General features: G+C 44.3%; 1 protein-coding gene across 6 annotated transcripts in view; it reads right to left on the reverse strand.

The window, feature by feature from the left end:
* Positions 1 to 19994, reverse strand: part of DDR2 (discoidin domain receptor tyrosine kinase 2) — a 440458-nt gene that overhangs the window by 390752 nt on the left and 29712 nt on the right. Inside the window, exon 1 of one of the 6 annotated variants that reach the window (XM_072128534.1) lies at positions 10902 to 10965. The exons of the other annotated variants lie outside the window; for them this stretch is intronic. The gene's annotated coding sequence lies outside the window, so the exon portion shown is untranslated. Of the gene's footprint in view, positions 1 to 10901; positions 10966 to 19994 lie in introns of those variants that run through there. 6 annotated transcript variants of the gene reach the window in all.

The raw sequence follows: 19994 nt of genomic DNA on the forward strand, positions 1-19994 counted from the left end.
CAATGTGTCTTTCTCTGCGACAACTAAAAATCGGAACCATGGTGACAGACAATGGGAGGAACATGGTGTCCGCACTGCACCGAGGAGGGATGGTCCATGCGCCCTGCATGGTGCACATGTTCAATCTGGTAGTAAACAAGTTCCTGAAGTCTTCCAGCCATCTGCAAGACATTCTAAAAATGGCCAGAACACTGTGCACACATTCAGCCATTCTTACAAAGCCAAGCACACACTCCTCGAGTTGCAGCGTCAGTACGGCCTACCCCAACATAGTCTGATATGCAATGTTTACACCCGTTGGAATTCCAGCCTCCATATATTTAGACCGCCTGTATGAACAGAGAAAAGCCATTGATGATTTTTTGATGATGCAAGCGGACCGTAGTACTCCCCTTTGTAACTTTGATGTCAGCCACTGGCAGCTCATGTGTGACACCTGCCGTTTGCTCAGGCCCTTTGAAGAGGCCACGTTATTTGTCAGTCGCCAGGACTGCAGGATCAATAACATCATTCCACTGCTTCATGTCCTGCTGCAAAATCTGTCTGGTCAGGGCACTGGAGAGGTGGAAACTACATCTCTTGGCCACATGAGTCCAGTGGGGGCTGAACTGGAGGAGGATGAGGAGAAGGACATTGGAGCACAAGCAGAGTCTGGTGAAATCAGTGGTTTTTCAACCTGGTGAGTGGAAGTGAAAGAGAGAAGGAGCATCTGAAGGAGGTAGAAGATGAGGCAGATGACCCAGAAGCTCCGTGGTAGTATACAGTGGAGATGGAGGCCGGGAGTCCCTCAGAGTCACTTGCGCAGATGGCCCGCAGCATGCTACTTTGCCTAACTAGTGACAGCCGAATAGTCAACATCCGCCATAGGGATGACTTTTGGCTCTCCATCCTCTTGAACCCTCGCTACCGGGCAAAAAATGGGTGACTTTTTTCCAGCTGCTGAGAGGGAGACACAACTGGCATATTATAGAGAAATATTGTGCACAGAGTTGGCCACTGCCTATGTGCGACATTGTCCATCCTCTGTCAGGTCTGACTGGGGGATTTCTTGCAGTCATCACTCACGTACTACTGCCACGGCTGCTGTGGGGAGCTGGGGGTAGGGGGGGTAGGAGCAGTAGCAGCTCCATCAGCAGCAGCTTAAGTCTGGATCCATATTGAGCAATTTCCTTCACCCGCCTAGTGAGGTGGGGAGCTGCTGCACCAGCAGGTGGTGGCCTACTTGGACAGCACTTTACCACCTCAGATAGAGGATCCCATGGACTACTGAGCAGCCAACTTGATGCGTGGTCGCAACTTGCGGAGTTTGCAGTAGAGAAGCTGTCCTGCCTGGCCAGTAGTGTGGCATCAGAGTGGGTGTTCAGTGTGAGGGGGGCCATCTCGTTACCCCAAGGAGAACCCGCTTGTCCACCCATAATGTGGAGAGACTGAACTTTGTCAAGATGAATCAGGCTTGGATCGGCCAGGATTTCAACTCGCCAATGCCTAATGCATCAGATTAGATCAGCCATGACACCTCTTCCAAACGTTGAGAAATGTGTATGGGTTATAACTACCTGCCTCAGCCACTATTCTGATGCTGCCACCCGCCTCATGCCACACATCTGCTGCCAGTTGCACAATCTGCCTCCTACCATCTTTACCAGGGACTGGAATTGTCCACCACCTCCACACTATATCATGGTGCCACTCTGTGGGCTCCTGCTGCTGCAGATGCCACCTCCACACTATATAATTGTGCAACCCTGCTGCTGATACCACGTCCACACTATATCATTGTGCCACCCTGCGGGCTCCTGCTGCTGCTGCTACTGAAGCCGCCAACAAACGATATCATTATGCCACTCTGCAGGCTCCTGCTGCTTCTACTGATGCCACTTTCACACTATATCATTGTGCCACCCTGCGTACTCCTGCTGCTGCTGACGCCTCCTCGACACAATATCATTGTGCCACCCTACGGGCTCCTGCTGCTGCTGCTTCTGATGCCACCTTCACACTATATCATTGTGCCACTCTGCGGGCTCCTGCTGCTACTGATGCCACCTCCAGACTCTATCATTGTGCCACTCTGCGGGCTCAAGCTGCTCCTGCTGCTACTGATGCCACCTCTACACTATATCATTGTGCGACTCTGTGGCCTACCATGTTGCCGCCACCTCTGACCTCATGCTGCTGGTGCCACCTTTGGAGTTTTTTTGTCAAAGGCCTGATTTTTTCAGAAAAACTGTAATTTTTAATGGATGTGGCGTCTCCAATCTGCTGCTACTGATGCCACCTCTACACTATATCATTGTGCCACTCTGTGGCCTACCATGTTGCCGCCACCTCCATACCTCTGACCTCATGCTGCTGGTGCCACCTTTGAAGTTCTTTTTTGTCAAAGGCCTGATTTTTTTCAGGAAAACTATAATGTATAATGGATGTGGTGTCTCCAATCTGCTGCTACTGATTCCACCTCCACGCTATATCATTGGACCACTCTGTGGCTTTCCCTGTTGCTGCCACCATGTTGCTGACACCTGTGGGCTCCTGCTTTTGCCCCCACCTCCACACTCTGTCATTGGACCACTCTCTGGCTTTCCATGTTGCTGCCGCCTTTGGCCTCCTGTTGCTGCTGATGATGCTGCCGCCGCCACCTCCACACTCTTATCATTGTGCCACTTTGTGGCCTACCATGTTTCCGCCACCTCCATAATTTGTCATTGTGCCACTCTGCAGCCTACTCATGCTTCTGCCAACTGACTGATGTCTCCCTGGAACACCCTGGGATTTCCATCATTCTGTTTTCACGCCCCACCACTCTATGACATTGCCAGTGTTTGGTTTTCCCCTTCATTTTATCTGCCAGAAGGATGAAAAACTTCCGGATTGATAGCCAAAATCAGGAGTGGATACAGAACACACAGGAAATGCAAGTATCCCATTTGCTGCTCATCTCTGGATAATATTTTGGATCAACTCCTGTTTGTTTTTGGCTTTAGCAATAATGATGGATTATTGGCCGATTGAAAGAGGACACTGACGCGTGAAAAGAAGGGCAAAGTAATCAATGATCAGGTTCTGTCGTAATCTATGGAATTATCTGATGTCAGTGTAAAAAGAGTGCACTCTTTGATGTTGTAGTGGGATTTTGACCCTCAGCTCGGTCCTTTTCAGCTGGCACAGACGTTACCTTGTCAGGCTGCGTTTCTGCTTTGCTTATTTGGTGAAGTTGGCCTCTGTAAGTGCACATGGAAGTGAAGAGTGAAGCGATTCTAAGAGCGACGGCTGTCTTATGCAAGTCATATTAAAACACAGCATTGTTTGAAGACCAAACCATGCTCCCTATGCATATTTTAGCATGGCACAACGTTCTACAACACCCTACAGGCTCTCTGCAGACAGGAAATACCTGTTTTTTAACACGATTCGTCATGATTCAATTCGGACCGGATCAATTTTTTTAAAAAAATTCGGCAAATCGGGACGAACCAAATTTTAACAAATTTGTCCATCTCTAATTTCCGGGTATAAAATCAATATGCACAAAACAGAGGTGTTATTATTGGATAGGGGGGACATTTGTCCTGGAATAAGGATTGGTGGTTAAAAACTGTGAAGGATAATTTTAGGTATCTAGGGGTTAGATTAGATAGAGACAGGGTTGTTAAAAAAAATAGTACACGATTTAAAAAGGTGGATGGAACTTCCGCTCTCATTATTTGACAGGGAAAAATTAATTAAGATGCTTTATACAGTGCAGATGCTCCCTTTGTTACTTAAACACAAGGATGTGAAAACATTTTTTTATGGAGAAATAGGAGGAGTGGAGTATCTATTAAATATCCGCAAAAATCACAAGGTATAGGCGGGCTGTCATTTCCTGACATAAGAACATAACATATAGCCTGAATTATGAGATTTGTGGCACAATGGTAAATAAACAGGATAAGTTTGTAGATGGAAGAGAGCTTGACCCAACCTCTAACATTAGGGAAGTTTTTGCATGAAAAGACTGTAAATTTGAAGATTCCAGGTAAAGCCTCTATTCTCTTAAGAGATACAAGAGCTGTTTGGATAACGGTGAGGAGGAAATGTCAGCTACCAGCGGATACATCGGGATAACTGTCTCTAGGAGATTTTTTTAGCATGTGCAAATGCAGGGTCGGACTGGGGTACCTGGGGCCCACCAGTGAAATTGATTTTGGGGGCCCACCTACTACTACATAGAAATATTCTGGAATAAGGGAATTTATACGCACTAGCAGGGGCAGTAAAGCAAAGGATAATCTAAGCCCTTTCCCCCTCCCTCTCTGCTAGTGATCGGTTCTTGGTTTGTGTACAGGGGCTGCAGGGGTGATGTTATCTCAGGGCATTAATGTTAGGGATAGTATAAGAGTTACCCCTGGTTTCCAGGGCTTTCTGCTGGCGGCTGGGCTGTGGTTAGGGATAGTATAAGAGTTACCCCTGATGTCCTGGGCTTTCTGCTGGTGGCTAGGCTGTGGTTAGGGATAGTATAAGAGTTACCCCTGGTTTCCAGGGCTTTCTGCTGGCGGCTGGGCTGTGGTTAGTGATAGTATAAGAGTTACCCTGATGTCCTGGGCTTTCTGCTGGCTATGGTTAGGGATGTAAGTGTTCGCACTGCACCAACCTTTCAATAAGGAAACGCTACCCTATTCTGGCATCCCGCACCACATAGACAAGTCACACCTGGCTCTCTGACCCTATAGATATAACAGTACATAAGCTGAGACTGTCTCACACTAGAAGGTTAGTCAGTGACTACAATACTGATCTGACACAGGAAGAAGTAGCATCTAGTACCTCACAGGTGACTTGTTTTCTTCTTCACAACCAGAATCATCGTAAAATCTGGTTGCAGAATTTTCTGGCAGATGTGTTCAGCTCTGGGAAGCAGATCCTCCTCACTGCGCCCCTAAAAATACCACAGTTACTTACAGTGTAATGTCACCTGGATAAGACATTGTCCCACACTGTACGTATAAAGAATCTACATAAGAAACCCCTCCGTGCCCCCACCATATAAAAAATTACATTGTTACCCCGAAATATATTACTACATTACAGTCTGTGAATAAATAATACTGTACCATTAAAAAGTATGGTCCCCCCCCCCCATTAATTACATAATATTTGGTTCCCCTGTGAATTATTTTAATGAATTAATTTATCTATTTAATGTCCCTAATAATTATTTTCATACATTTCCCCTACTAAAAAATTTGTTAAATAAAAATGTATTTTTATACAAAATGTAATAATACGTTTTTATACCATGTCCTAATTATTATTATACATATAATCCCCTCCAAATTATTAATGAGCATATAGCATCCCTTCAGTTCTACATTTCTACAACTTGCCTCCTATTTATTTACACATAGTATCTACACATTATTTAATTGTATTATAGTATAAAGTGAATGACTTGCTGCACAGGGCGCTGGTTACTGGTAAACTCCCTGCTGACACGTTCCCTCTACATATACACTCATCGGCCACTTTATTAGGTACACCATGCTAGTAACGGGTTGGACCCCCTTTTGTCTTTAGAACTGCCTCAATTCTTCGTGGCATAGATTCAATAAGGTGCTGGAAGCATTCATCAGAGATTTTGGTCCATATGATGGCATCACACAGTTGCCGCAGATTTGTCAGCTGCACATCCATGATGCAAATCTCCCGTTCCACCACATCCCAAAGATGCTCTATTGGATTGAGATCTGGTGACTGTGGAGGCCATTTGAGTACAGTGAACTCATTGTCATGTTCAAGAAACCAGTCTGAGATGATTCCAGCTTTATGACATGGCGCATTATCCTGCTGAAAGTAGCCATCAGATGTTGGGTACATTGTGGTCATAAAGGGATGGACATGGTCAGCAACAATACTCATGTAGGCTGTGGCATTGCAACGATGCTCAATTGGTACCAAGGGGCCCAAAGAGTGCCAAGAAAATATTCCACACACCATGACACCACCACCATCAGCCTGAACCGTTGATACAAGGCAGGATGGATCCATGCTTTCATGTTGTTGACGCCAAATTCTGACCCTACCATCTGAATGTCGCAGCAGAAATCGGGACGTTTTTCCAATCTTCTGCTGTCAAATTTCGATGAGCTTGTGCAAATTGTAGCCTCGGTTTCCTGTTCTTAGCTGAAAGGAGTGGCACCCGGTGTGGTCTTCTGCTGCTGTAGCCCATCTGCCTCAAAGTTGTTCAGAGATGCTCTTCTGCCTACCTTGGTTGTAACGGGTGGCGATTTGAGTCACTGTTGCCTTTCTATCGGCTCGAACCAGTCTGCCCATTCTCCTCTGACCTCTGGCATCAACAAGGCATTTCCGCCCACAGAACTGCCGCTCACTGGATGCTTTTTCTTTTTCGGACCATTCTCTGTAAACCCTAGAGATGGTTGTGCGTGAAAATCCCAGTAGATCAGCAGTTTCTGAAATACTCAGACCAGACCTTCTGGCACCAACAACCATGCCACTTTCAAAGGCACTCAAATCACCTTTCTTTGCTCGGTTTGAACTGCAGGAGATTGTCTTGACCATGTCTACATGCCTTAATGCCGCCATGTGATTGGCTGATTAGAAATTAAGTGTTAACGAGCAGTTGGACAGGTGTACCTAATGAAGTGGCCGGTGAGTGTAAATAGTTTTATTTCTGTATATTGTATATACACACTGCCCCCCTTATTATACATCCACCTCCATACACACTGCCCCCCTTATTATACACCCCCCCAAGAATTTGACATTTGCCCCCCTCCAGATTTTAAATAGGCACCCTCCATACACACTGCCCCCTCCAGATTCTAGTAAGACCCCCCATACACTTTGCCATCCACCCTCCAGATTCTAGTAAGACCCCCCCCATACATGTTTCCACCCCCCATCATACTATAGTTACCCCCCCCATACACATTAAAACCAGCTTCATATTATAGTTAGGCCCCCCATACACATTAAACCCCCCCTTCATATAATAGTTAGGCCCCCATACACATTAACCCACTTCATATAATAGTTAGGCCCCCCCATACACATTAAACCCCCCCTTCATATTATATCTAGGCCCCCCATACACATTAAACCCAGCTTCATATTATAGCTAGGCCCCCCATACACATTAAACCCAGCTTCATATTATAGTTAGGCCCCCCATACACATTAAACCCCCCTTCATATTAAAGTTGGCCTCCCCATACACATTAAACCCCCCTTCATATAATAGTTAGCCCCCCCCCATACACATTAACCCCCTTCATATAATAGTTAGGCCGCCCATAGACATTAACCCCCCTTCATATAATAGTTAGCCCCCCATACACATAAACCCCCGTTCATATAATAGTTAGGCCCCCCATACACATTAAACCCCCCCTTCATATTATAGTTAGGCCCCCCATACACATTAACCCCCTTCATATAATAGTTAGCCCCCCCCATACACATTAACCCCCTTCATATAATAGTTAGCCACCCCCATACACATTAACCCCCCTTCTTATAATAGTTAGGCCCCCCATGCACATTAACGCCCTTCATATAATAGTTAGGCCCCCCCATGCACATTAACCCCCCTTCATATAATAGTTAGGCCCCCCATGCACATTAACCCCCCTTCATATAATAGTTAGGCCCCCCATGCACATTAACCCCCCTTCATATAATAGTTAGGCCCCCCAAACACATTAACCCCCCTTCATATAATAGTTAGGCCCCCCTTTGCACATTATGCCCCCTTCATATAATAGTTAGGCCCCCCAAACTCATTAACCCCCGTTCATATAATTGTTAGCCCCCCCTCCCCCCATACACATTAACCCCCCCCTTCATATAATAGTTAGCCCCCCTCTCCCCCCATACACATTAACCCCTTCATATAATAGTTAGCCCCCCCATACACATTAACCCCCCTTCATATAATAGTTAGCCCCCCCTCTCCCCCATACACATTAACCCCCCCCCTTCATATAATAGTTAGTCCCCCCCTTCCTCCCCATACACATTAACCCCCACCTCCATCTGTTTTGCCAATAGAAAAAAAATGTACTCACCTCATCCTGCATCCTGCTGCTGCCGTGGGACTGGGGAGAGATGCGCGCCATGTCACGACGCGGCTCGCGCATCTAAGTTACAGTGTGACATGCGCCGAAAAGCCGCGTCACACTGACAGCTTTGACTGCAGGAATAGTACTCGTGCGGCCGTTTCAGCCGCAACGAGTACTATTGCAGCCACTGGCAGGGGCCTCCGATGGATACAAACGGTGGCCCCTGCCATAATGACCGGAGTCGGGGCCCACCGGGGAATTACCCGGCCCCCCGGCAGGCCAGACTGAGCCTGTGGAAATGGAAAGGAGAACAGGGGTGGCTTGCAGCTTTGAAAAGGAAGGGTATTTTTAAAATCTATGATTTAGTGGATAAAAGGAAACGGGAGATAAAAACATTTCAACAGATTAAAATAGATTATGGATTAGAAGACTCAGAATTTTTACATTAAATGCAGATCAAGGGGAAGATCAAGGAGGGAGGTCTGCTTGGAAAAATAGCGAGAGGCAATTGGCAACAATTTAGCAAAATTCTTGATGCAAAGAACAGTATTTAAGTTCTGAGAGAATCAATTAAACTTGATGTATGGCGGTGTTTATTTCATCATTATAATTCTAATTACCTTATATACTCGTGTATGAGCCGAGTTTTTTAGCACAAAAAATGTGCTGAAAAACGTCCCCTCGGCTTATACACGAGTCAATACATTATATATTTACTTAAAAAATAATAAACTTATATACTCACCCTTCGGTGGCCCTGATGCGCAGCGCTGCTCCCCCGATGTTCGTGCGGGTCCTCTTCTGGCTTCTGCGCCTGTCTTCTTTCTTCTGTAAGATCGTGCTGGGCACCGGCATTGCTCTCTCCCAGGCGGCGCCTAGTATGACGTCAGCAGCGCTGCGTCATACTATGCGCCTGCCGGCCGGCAGAGACTGATGCCAGTGCCCAGCAAGATCTTATAGAAGAAAGAAGACAGGCCCAGAAGCCAGAAGACGAGCCGCGCTGACATCGGGGGAGCAGCGCTGTGCATCAGGGCCACCGGAGGGTGAGTATATAAGTTTTTTTTTTTTAATGCTCGGCAGGCTGTATACTACCGGGGGGCAAGCTGTATACTACTGGGGGCAGGCTGGGGTGGCTCTATACTACTGGGGGCAAGCTGGGCTGGCTGTATACTACTGGGGGCAGGCTGGGGTGGCTGTATACTACTGGGGGCAGACTGTATACTACTGGGGGCAGGCTGGGGTGGCTGTGTACTACTGGGGGCAGGCTGTATACTACTGGGGGCTGATTAAATGAGAGAATAAACATTTATTGGATTGTTTTTGTATTTGATGTTAACTTTGTATATTTATATAAGTAGACACCCAAAAGGGGTCAAAATGTATGCATTTGTGGAGCATTTTCTATAAAATAAAAATAAATAAAAAAAACCTTATCTATAAGCTGCAATGTCAACAGATTTTTATTAAAAGATTTGAAAAGGCCCGCTTACAGGCCCACTAACACATTAGGGATTCCTAACATCTGTCAAAGTAGCTTATGCGAGGTAGATCCCGTGAACAGTTCCCCCCCAGCCCCTTTATTGTTGCAGCTGAGCCAACAGAAAATCTAACCAGGGATTGGGTAGAGCCATCCCTCCATCATCCTTGGGTGTTTGGAGGGTCACCAATAACTGGGGCATCATAATAGTTTTTAGCCAAGTTAGCCAGACCAACTACTGAAAATGGGAGCTTGTACCATGCTTTAACTTTTTGTTGGAATTTACAAAGCAGAGGACTAATGTTTAAAGCCGTAAATGTAGAGACATCCGCTAAATTTATTACTCCCAGATACGTAAAAGTAGAGACTATGAAGAGACTACTTTCAGAAGTAGCTTTGGGACATTCTTGGGGAGATAAAGGTAATCCCACAGATTTCGTCACATTGGTAAGGCCGGACAACATGCCAAAAGAGTTGATAACCTCTATTGCACTTGGCAGCGAAAAAGAGCAGTCATCTAAAAAATGCAGCTAGTTGTCTGCATATAGAACCATACTGAAAACACTAAATTGTTGCTGAGGATCTTAAAGCCGCTGTCAGGGGCTCCACAGCAATTGAAAATAGCAAAGGCGATAGAAGGCACCCCCTGTCAGGTCCCCCTATACCAGTGATGGCGAACCTTTTAGAGATCGAGTGCCCAAAATGTGACCCAAAACACACTAGCTCTGTGCCTGGGAGACAGCCCGCGTGCCCAGAGAGAGGTATCTGAGTGCCATCTCTGGCACCAGTGCCATAGGTCCGCCACCACTGCCCTATACAATGGAAAGGGAAAAGAGAGCAATTTGTAATCTAGCCTTGGAAGAAGAACACAGTAGGCCCACCCACGCTAGGAACTTGGGCCCAAAACCTAGCCTACGAAGTACCTCGAATAAATATAGTCATTCCACACTGTTGAATGCCTAGGCCACATCAAATGATACAACTGAAGCATCCCGTGACTACGGGAGCTCTATATGTTTAAATACAAGCATCATAGGTTAAGAGCAGTAGACATATTGGGCATAAATCCAACCTGGTCAGCATGGACAACCAAAGCTACAACAGTAGTTAGTCTGTTGGCCAGCATCTTTGCTAGTACCTTGAAATCTACTGTGAGAAGCAATACAGGGCGATAAGAGTTCATTTCCAGTGGGTCCTTTCCCAGCTTAAGAATAACCACTATTATCGCCTCTCACATCATAGATGAGAGAACTCCCTGTCCCATCGCTTCATTATACAAAATTATAGCTGATTTCTGATTGGTTCCCATGGGCAACTGGAACAGTTTTACCTCAGACATTTCTGATAAATCTCCCCATACTCACCTGTGGCAAAACAGCAACCAATCACGGCTCAGCTTCTGACTGTCACAGCAGCCAGCAGACAATGGTTCCTGTATATGGTGAGTAATAAGTGTGTTTTGGAAAGCTGAAAATTTTGGCTTATAACCAAGTCTATGAGTCACAGAGAGAAGCTGTGCAGGATCAGGATCATTTGTTTAATTATCAAAGCTTTTTTTTTTTTTTTTTTTTTTTTTAAAGGGCACAGGAAGCTTAAAGAAGAGCAGATTTTGCCTGCCATGGTTTACATTCCTTTATCATGGTGGTAGATGTCCTTTACATAAAATGAAATCAAATATAGGTACAGATTAGCATTATACTGTGGCAGTTATATGTATTTATTTTCTGGAACCCATGCCATACTTATAGTATTGCAATAAGTTAATAATAAGGCACAGGGAGAAACAGTGTTTCCCTGTATGATTTTTTTCATCAGTAACAAGGAGGTTCTGTCTAGTGCTTGCTGAGGGATTAACAGTAACAGCCAGGTAACTCTCCAGGAAAGAATCGTTCTCAAATATTGAAAACTCACATGTCTATAAGGAATATTTACATGTGGTGCTCAGCTTTTGGAAAATTCTTGTAGGCAGCAAATATAATGCAACATTAAATATTTTGTTAACCCCTGGTCTTTAACTTAAGGCATGTTAAAGCGTTCTTTATTCTATCAGTGATGTGTCCTGTAGTTCTGCCTGACAGTAAAACACAGTTCTGCTGTGTGCTGCTATGAGACAACAGTTTTTTCACTTCCATTTTTCACTCACCACCTATCTATATCTTAAATCTATAACTTTTTTATTTTTCCACATAAAGAGCTCTGTGATGGCTTATTTTCTGCGTAACAAATTGCACTTCGTAGTGACGGTATTTAATATTCCATGCCGTGCACTGGGAAGCAGGAAAAAATTCCAAATACAGTGAAAATGGTGAAAAAACACATTTACAACGTTTTCTTGTGGGCTTGGATTTTACAGCTTTCACTGTGCGTACCAAATGACATGTCTACTTTATTCTTTGGCTTGCTACGATTACGTGGATACCAAATTTGTATAGGTTTTTTAATGGTTTCATACATTTAAAACAATTAAAACCTCCTGTACAAAAATTTTTGGGGGGATTTTGCCATTTTCTGGCGCTAATAACTTTTTCATACTTTGGTGTACAGAGCTGTGGGTAGTGTCAATTTTTGTGACTTTTGATGGTGTTTTCATTGCTATAATTTTTAGGACTGTGCAACCTTTTGATCACTTTTTATTAATTTTTTTTATATTTTTCAAAATGGCAAAAAAAATGCCTTTTTCGACTTTCCGTTACGGGGTTAAACGCAGTGAAAAACCGTTATCATATTTTGATTGGGCATTTTCGGATGCAGTGATACCTAATGTGTTTATGATTTTCCCTGTTTATTAATATTTATATCACTTCTAGGGAAAGGGGGGTGATTTGAATTTTTAGGTTTTTTTAATAATAATTTTTTTTAATTTTTTTTTATTTTTACTTTTACTATTTTCAGACTCCCTAGGGTACTTTAACCCTAGGTTGTCAGATTGATCCTACCATATACTGCCATACTACAGTATGTCAGTACATGGGGTTTTTACTCCCCATACAATGTGCTGTTAGTGTGCACAGAGATTATCAATGGGTTATCAGTGGAGTTCCTGCTGCACAATTCTTGTGGTGCGCTTTGTGTTATTTAACCCCATTAACATCATGATGCTGCAGTTAGTGTATGAAGAGGGCTCACGCGCTGACCCCTTTTAATAGACATTGGAGGTTTGCTGCATTTAACATTTAAATGCCCTGGGCAAAACCACCAGCTGACATTTAAATGCCAGAGGCGCAAGGATAGTCGCCCGTGATGTCATCAGGTAGCGTAGATTAATTGCTGTAACAAGCGGGAGTGTAGAGGAGGCTCCTCGGCATGTCATTCAGCACAATCTATAACAATGTGTTCAATGCACACTATTATAGATCAGTGAAAAAATCCCTGTATACTGCAATAAAATAGCGGGTCTAAAAATACAGTAAATTTTTTTCCAGCTTGGCATGGAATATTAAATATTATCACTAGCAAGTATAATTTGTTTTGTAGAAAACAAGCTTTTATGAAGGTTTGTACATGAAAATATTAAAAAAAAAAGTTATGGAATTTTAAAGTGTGGATTGAAAAATGGCAAAACAAAAGACACAGTAGTTGTTTGGGTGGGGAATTAGTGCTTTCAGGGGACTGAAATTTTTAGTGCCACAGGACAAGGAGGGGAAGAAGTGTTGTGTAGGGTAGAAAGATATATGGGTTTGCATGGTACCGGAATCCACAGGGTATGTATGATCAGAAGCATGCCGACATCCTTCTGCAAATGCACATCAGAAGCAAGCCGATTGCAACTTGTTTTTGATGCTTGCAGATTAGATGTGGGGTTATTGCAGATTTACATTCCTTCTGCCATAAGATGAAGTTACCCACATGGCACCCGCACCTGATTACATGCATTTTAAGCCCTACAGCATAAGGACGTAAATCCACAGCAAAGGTCAGTCCCTGAACCATCATAGTATCATAGTATATAAGGCTGGAAAAAGACACAAGTCCATCAAGTCCAACCTTTATGAATTAAATAAATGTGTTTTCCCCATAACCCGTGATATTTTTTCTCTCCAGAAAGGCATCCAGGCCTCTCTTCAACATGTACATAGAGTCCGCCATAACAACCTCCTGCGGCAGAGAGTTCCATAGTCTCACTGCTCTTACAGTAAAGAACCTTTGTCTATGTTGATGGTAAAATCGCCTCTCCTCCAGCCGCAGAGGATGCCCCCTTGTCCTGGTCACAGGCCTAGGTATAAAAAGATCTTTCGAGAGATCCTTGTACTGTCCGTTCAGGTATTTGTACATTGTAATGAGGTCTCCCCTCAGTCGTCTTTTTTCTAAACTGAATAATCCCAAATTTTGTAATCTGTCAGTGTATTCTAATCCCCCCATTCCCCTAATAATCCTGGTTGCTCTCCTCTGCACCCGTTCCAGCTCTACTATATCCTTTTTATACACTGGTGCCCAAAACTGTACACAATATTCCATGTGTGGTCTGACCAGGGATTTGTATAAGGGCAAAACTATGGGGCAGATTTTCTTACCGGGTCCGTTAGCGATCCAGCAGCGCGTTCTCTGCGCTGGATTTGGGTCCGGCCGGGATTCATCAAGTCAGTTCCTCTGATGTCCACCAGGTGGCGCTGCTGCGCTGAAGTTCCCCTAAATGCACTGAAGTTCACGATCCTATCCTGGATGAAGGTGAGTGCAAGCTCTGCAACACAATTTCCTTTTTTAAATGCGGCGGTTTTTCCGAATCCGTCGGGTTTTTGTTCGGCCACTCCTCCCAATTTCCGTCGCATGCATGCCAGTGCCGATGCGCCGCAATCCGATCGCGTGCGCCAAAATCCCAGGGCAATTCAGGTACAATCGGTGCAAATCGGAAATATTCGGGTAACACGTCGGGAAAACTCAAATCGGGCCCTTAGTAAATGACCCCCTATGTCTTTATCATGAGAATTTATTCCTCTCTTGATACATCCCATAATTTTATTTGCTTTAGCAGCAGCCGCCTGGCTCTGGTCACTAAAATTAAGTTTACCATCCACCAATACCCCCAAGTCCTTTTCAGCTCCAGTTTTACCAAGTAATTGACTGTTTAGAACATAATTATACTTTTTGTTTCCCTGGCCCAAGTGCATAACTTTACATTTATCTACATTAAACCTCATCAACCATTTCTCTGCCCACTCCTCAAGCTTCCACAAATCCCTCTGTAATGCTAAACTATCTACCTCAGTATTTATTACTTTACACAGCTTAGTATCATCTGAAAATATTGAAACTTGACTGTGTAAACCCACTACAAGGTCATTAATAAAAATATTAAAAAGAAGTGGCCCCGAACTGAAGAAGCAAATATACTTCACATGATGTGGGGATGCAGGGAACTGGAGTCTTTTTGGAAATCTATATTAGACTTGACCCGTAAAGTTTTCTCTGTAACTATTGAAGAAAGCCCACTTGCATGTTTATTGGGAGTCCTGAAGATAGACAACCTGGCAGAACCTAATAATATTGCAATACAAAGATCCTTATATCAAGCTAGAAAGGTTATAGCTGCCCATTGGATTAGGCCTAGGCCACCGGACAAGAAAGAGTTTATAGATCGTTTGAATGCAGTAATACTATTGGAATATAGCACGTATGTAAAGAGGAATGGGGTCTCCAAATTCGAAAAGATTTGGGGCAAGTGGCTAGATACACCGGGTTTATCATCAAGCTCCCTTATAAGGCTAAGAACTAGCTTAGAATATCAATTATCATTAGCAAAATAAGTAAAGATAGATTTAGGTCTTCTTTAATATGTGAATAATTATATGAGACCTGAAGGGTCTTGAAGAGCTGGCACGCAAGGGTGGGCGGGGGGAGTTGGGAAGGGTGGGAAGGAGTATGCTACTAATAATAAGCATATATGATAAAACATACATCCTGTAAGAGAAAATGGATACAAATGTAACTCTCTTGTAACGCTTTAATAAGTATAATTTGAGTTTTCATTATTGTACAAATCCAGAGCTTACTGTAAAGATATGTACGTACTCCCCTCCAGGTTGTACTTGTTGGGTGTGTTGTTATTTAAAAAATGTTCAATAAAAATATCTGATTAAAAAAAAAAAAAAGTGGCCCCAATACTGACCCCTGTGGCACTCCACTGGTAACGTCAACCCAATCTGAGAATGTGCCATTAATGACGACCCTCTGTCTTCTATCACTAAGCCAATTACTTACCCAGATACACAGATTTTCCCCTATTCCCAGTAGTCTCAATTTATATACCTAGCTTTTATGTGTCACGGTGTCAAATGCCTTTGAAAAGTCCAGATATACAACATCCACAGCGTGCCCCAGATCCAGTCTTGAACTTACCTCCTCGTAGAAACCAATCAGATTAGTCTGACAGGACCGATCTCTCATAAACCCATGCTGACGCTGGGTTATAAGGTTGTGCACAGTGAGATACTCCAGGATAGCATCTCTAACAAACCCCTCAAATATTTTCCCCACCACAGAAGTTAGACTCACGGGTCTGTAGTTTCCGGGATCACTTTTTGATCCTTTTTTGTATATTGGTACCACATTTGCTATGCGCCAGTCCTGTGGAAAACAACCAGTCCTCAATGAATCTTCAAATATTAAAAATCTGTATGTCTATCACGGTACATAGTTCATGCAGAACCCGGGGGTGTATGCCATCTGGCCCCAGTGAATTATCTATCTTAGTGTTTGCGAGGCGGCGTCGTACCTCTTCCTGGGTTAAACTGTTGACATTCCAAAAAGAATTTACATTATTCCTCATTGTGGGGATTTTCCTGGGTAAAGACAGTTGAGAAGGCGACATTCAGTAGATTGTCCCTTTCCTCATCTCCTTCCACCATGACCCCCATGTTATTTCTAAGGGGACCCACACTCTCTGATTTTAGTTTCTTATCATTTATATACTTGAAAAATAATTTGGGATTACTTTTGCTCTTCCTGGCAATATTTCTCTCAGTCTCTATTTTTGCGGCCTTTATCTGCTTTTTACAGGATTCTCTCTATAATCTTGTAATGCCTTATCGCTACTTTCCCGTTTTAGCACCCTAAACGTCTTATCTTTCTCGCTTATTGCTTTCCTTACAAGACTAGTTAGCCACATTGGCTTTTTCTTCTTCCTCTTATGCTTTTTTCCCATAAGGTATGTGTTTTTCACAGGACTTTTTCAGAATATATGAGAAAAAGTACAATGTTTGGACCATGGACTGTGCAGTGTCTGGTTTCACAGACCAATCCATTCCACAGACTGGACACCATGAATCAAAGCGATATTTGCCTTTTCTTCTCTATAAAAAAGAAGCACCAGACTTCATGATCACACTTCGGTACTACTCTTTCATGGATTACTTGCATCATACAGTATATCTCGTACATATCATATATATGATGCAAGGAGTTCTGTCTATGAAACAGGAATTGGTCTATGAAACAGGATTTATGAGTCAGTGATTTATTTATTTTATTCAAATCCCATATGCCTTACATAATAAAGGCAAAAAATGCAACGGAGACAAAAAAACACACTTTTTCCACCATTCTGCACCCTCTGCAGAAAGCTATACAGTGGTCTTCCTGTTGGTCACATGTGTATATATAATATACGGTAAGAAAGAAGCACTTCCCTCTAACCGACTTCATGTCCAGGATCTCCTTTATGGTGGTATTAGAGAAATGGTCTGTGTACACCCAGATGACAGTATTACCAGAAAAGGACGGAAGATCTGAAACAAAGTCCATGGTCACGTGAGTCCACGGGCAGTGGGGTATAGGCAGTGGCAGGAACAGACCTGCTGGCTTGAGATGTGACAACTTATTTCGGTCACAGGAAGCACAGGAACTCACAAAGTCTTGTACAATCTTGACCAGGCAGGGCCACCAGTAGAAATGAGAGAAGAGAGCGACAGATTACACCTGCAATCCAGGTTACACAGCCACAAAAGAGTAATGTCCTCAAAATAGCATCCTCTTCCAAAGAGCAGGTCGGACATAGGTTTTGCCAGGAGGAATTTGTTGTAGACCCACAGGAGCGGCAACAACAAGCTGTTCAGGCGGAACAATATGTCAAGAAGCTGGTTTGTCCCCAGTTACATCAGAGGCACAAGAGAGGGCATTGGCTTTGACATTCTTCTCTGCTGGACGAAAATGGATCAGGAAGTTGAAGCAAGAGAAGAAGAGGGACCAATCAGCCTGTCGTGGATTGAGGTGTTGCATGGTCTGGAGATAAAGGAGATTCTTGTGGTTAGTATAGATGCAGACCGGATGACAAGTTCATTCCAGAAGATAACACCACTCTTCCAAGGCTAGCTTTATGGCCAGAAGCTCCCGATCACCTATGGAGTTTGGCCTTTGGGCTCTTTCTGGGTGAGAATGATACCAACTCCTACAGAGGAGGCGTCAACCTCTAGCAGGAACAGTTTCTCTGTATCAGGCCGAGTTAGTACAGTAGCAGAGGCACAGGCAGACTTCAGCTTGGAGAAAGTTTCTTCAGCTGCTGGAGACATTTTTCTTGACTAGTGCCACAATGAAAGACACAAGGGAGGAAAAATGCCGGTAATGAACTGCCGGTAATAATTAGCTAAGCCCAAGAATTTCTGTATGGCGCAAAGACCCACTGGGCGAGGCCACTGAAGTACTGAAGGAAATTTCATCTGTTGACCCATCTGTTGACCCATCAAGAATGCCAGAGTTTCTATACCCGAGGAAAGGTAGTTTCTTTTGGTGGTATAGATACTTCTGGAGCTTTGAGTATAGGCAATTGGCTCTTGGGTGCCTGAAAACCTGTCGTACATGAACCTGATGGGACTCGAGGTCTGAAGAGAACACCTGGATGTCGTCCAGGTAGACCATGACACAAGCATATAGCAAGTCTCTGAAAACATAATTGACAAACTCCTGGAATATGGTCCAAATGGCATGAAAAGATACTCAAAGTGCCCATCACAAGTATCGAAGGCGGTCTTCCATTCATCGACCTTCATGGATGTGGATGCAGAGAGGACTTGGGAGTAAGGCACCAGGAGTAGTGGACCCACCGGACCACTGGGAACGATGAGGTAATCCGACACCTGGGACTGGAGTCTAAGTGGTACCTGGTTTTCACCAGAGCCCACCGCAAAGCAGGTTGGACTTTCTACGGTGTGATACCACCAGGTCACTCCACAGGCACAACTTTGTCCTCAGTGGCGGCAATGGCAAAGTACAGAATTGTAAAGCAAATGCATGGTCGGGGACAGGCAGGAGGTCAGGACAGGCAGCACGGAATCAGAGTCAGTGACGTAGTGGAAGGTCAGGACTAACAGTACAGGAGCATAGTCAGGAACAGAATCGAGGTCACAACGAGAAATCACTATAAATATAGAGGACATAGGAACAAGCTTTCTCAATGGCAATGAGGCAAAAAGATCCGGCAGGGGTCATAGGAAGAGGTTTGCTATTTAACAAGTCAGCGACTTGAAAGTACCAATTAGCGGCGCACTAGCTCTTTAAATTTTACACAGTGTCTCGCACGCCAAGGCAGCAGGTGCAAATTCAATAGGGTGATCTCTGCAGAAGATGCCCGGGCTGGTTCCGTCAAGATAGCCAGGTATTCCATGAGGAACATGGTGATGTTGGCAGTGAGTGGGTCGTCATGTCCCAGAGGGGGGTTGCCCATGCCAGGGTTTTCCCGGAGAGTAGGCTGACCACGATTGAAACCTCTCTGTTTCATATTTGGACGGCATAGACAAACGCCGTCTGGGTTTTGCAGAAGTCACTGTATCGGGAGGTGCCACAGGGACTGGTCGCTGCTGCTGGGTGGCTAATAGCTGCTGCATCATGGCGGTAAGCTGGTTAAGCTACTGGGCCTGCATGGCAATCTGCTGAGACTGCTGCGCCACGATGGTGGCGAGGTCAGCTTCTACAGGCAGAGGTACCTTGGCTGGATCTATGGGCGGATCTTACTGTCAGGATCGGTGGTGTTGGACCCACGGAACCACTGCGAGCTATGACGTAAGCTTACACCTGGGAGCGACGTTGAAGTGGCACCCGGCATTCACCAGAGCCCACCGTGTAGCGGGTTGGATTTTCTGCAGCGGGATATCACAGGCGCTACTTTCATGCGATAGTGGCCAAGGCGAGGTACAGAAATGGCAGGGCCAATCACAGTCGTGGTCAGCCAGGAGGTCAGGGCAGCCAGCACAGGATCAGAGTTGGGGATGTAGCAGAAGGTCAAGACAGGCAGCAGAGATTCGAGCTCAGGAACGGAAACTGAGGTCAAAACGGATAATCACAGGTCATAATAACAAGCTTTCTCTAAGGCTATGAGGCACAAAGATCTGGCAGAGGTTGCAGTCTTCATTCATTAACGGTGTGGATTGTAAAGGTAATTCTCAGATAAATTTAAACAGACTGCATATACATTTAAACATTTTGGCAATAACACAAAATCATTTATGTAAAAAAGACAGCATTATAAACAA

This window comes from Engystomops pustulosus, chromosome 10, assembly GCF_040894005.1.
Source record: "Engystomops pustulosus chromosome 10, aEngPut4.maternal, whole genome shotgun sequence".
Taxonomy (NCBI): domain Eukaryota; kingdom Metazoa; phylum Chordata; class Amphibia; order Anura; family Leptodactylidae; genus Engystomops; species Engystomops pustulosus.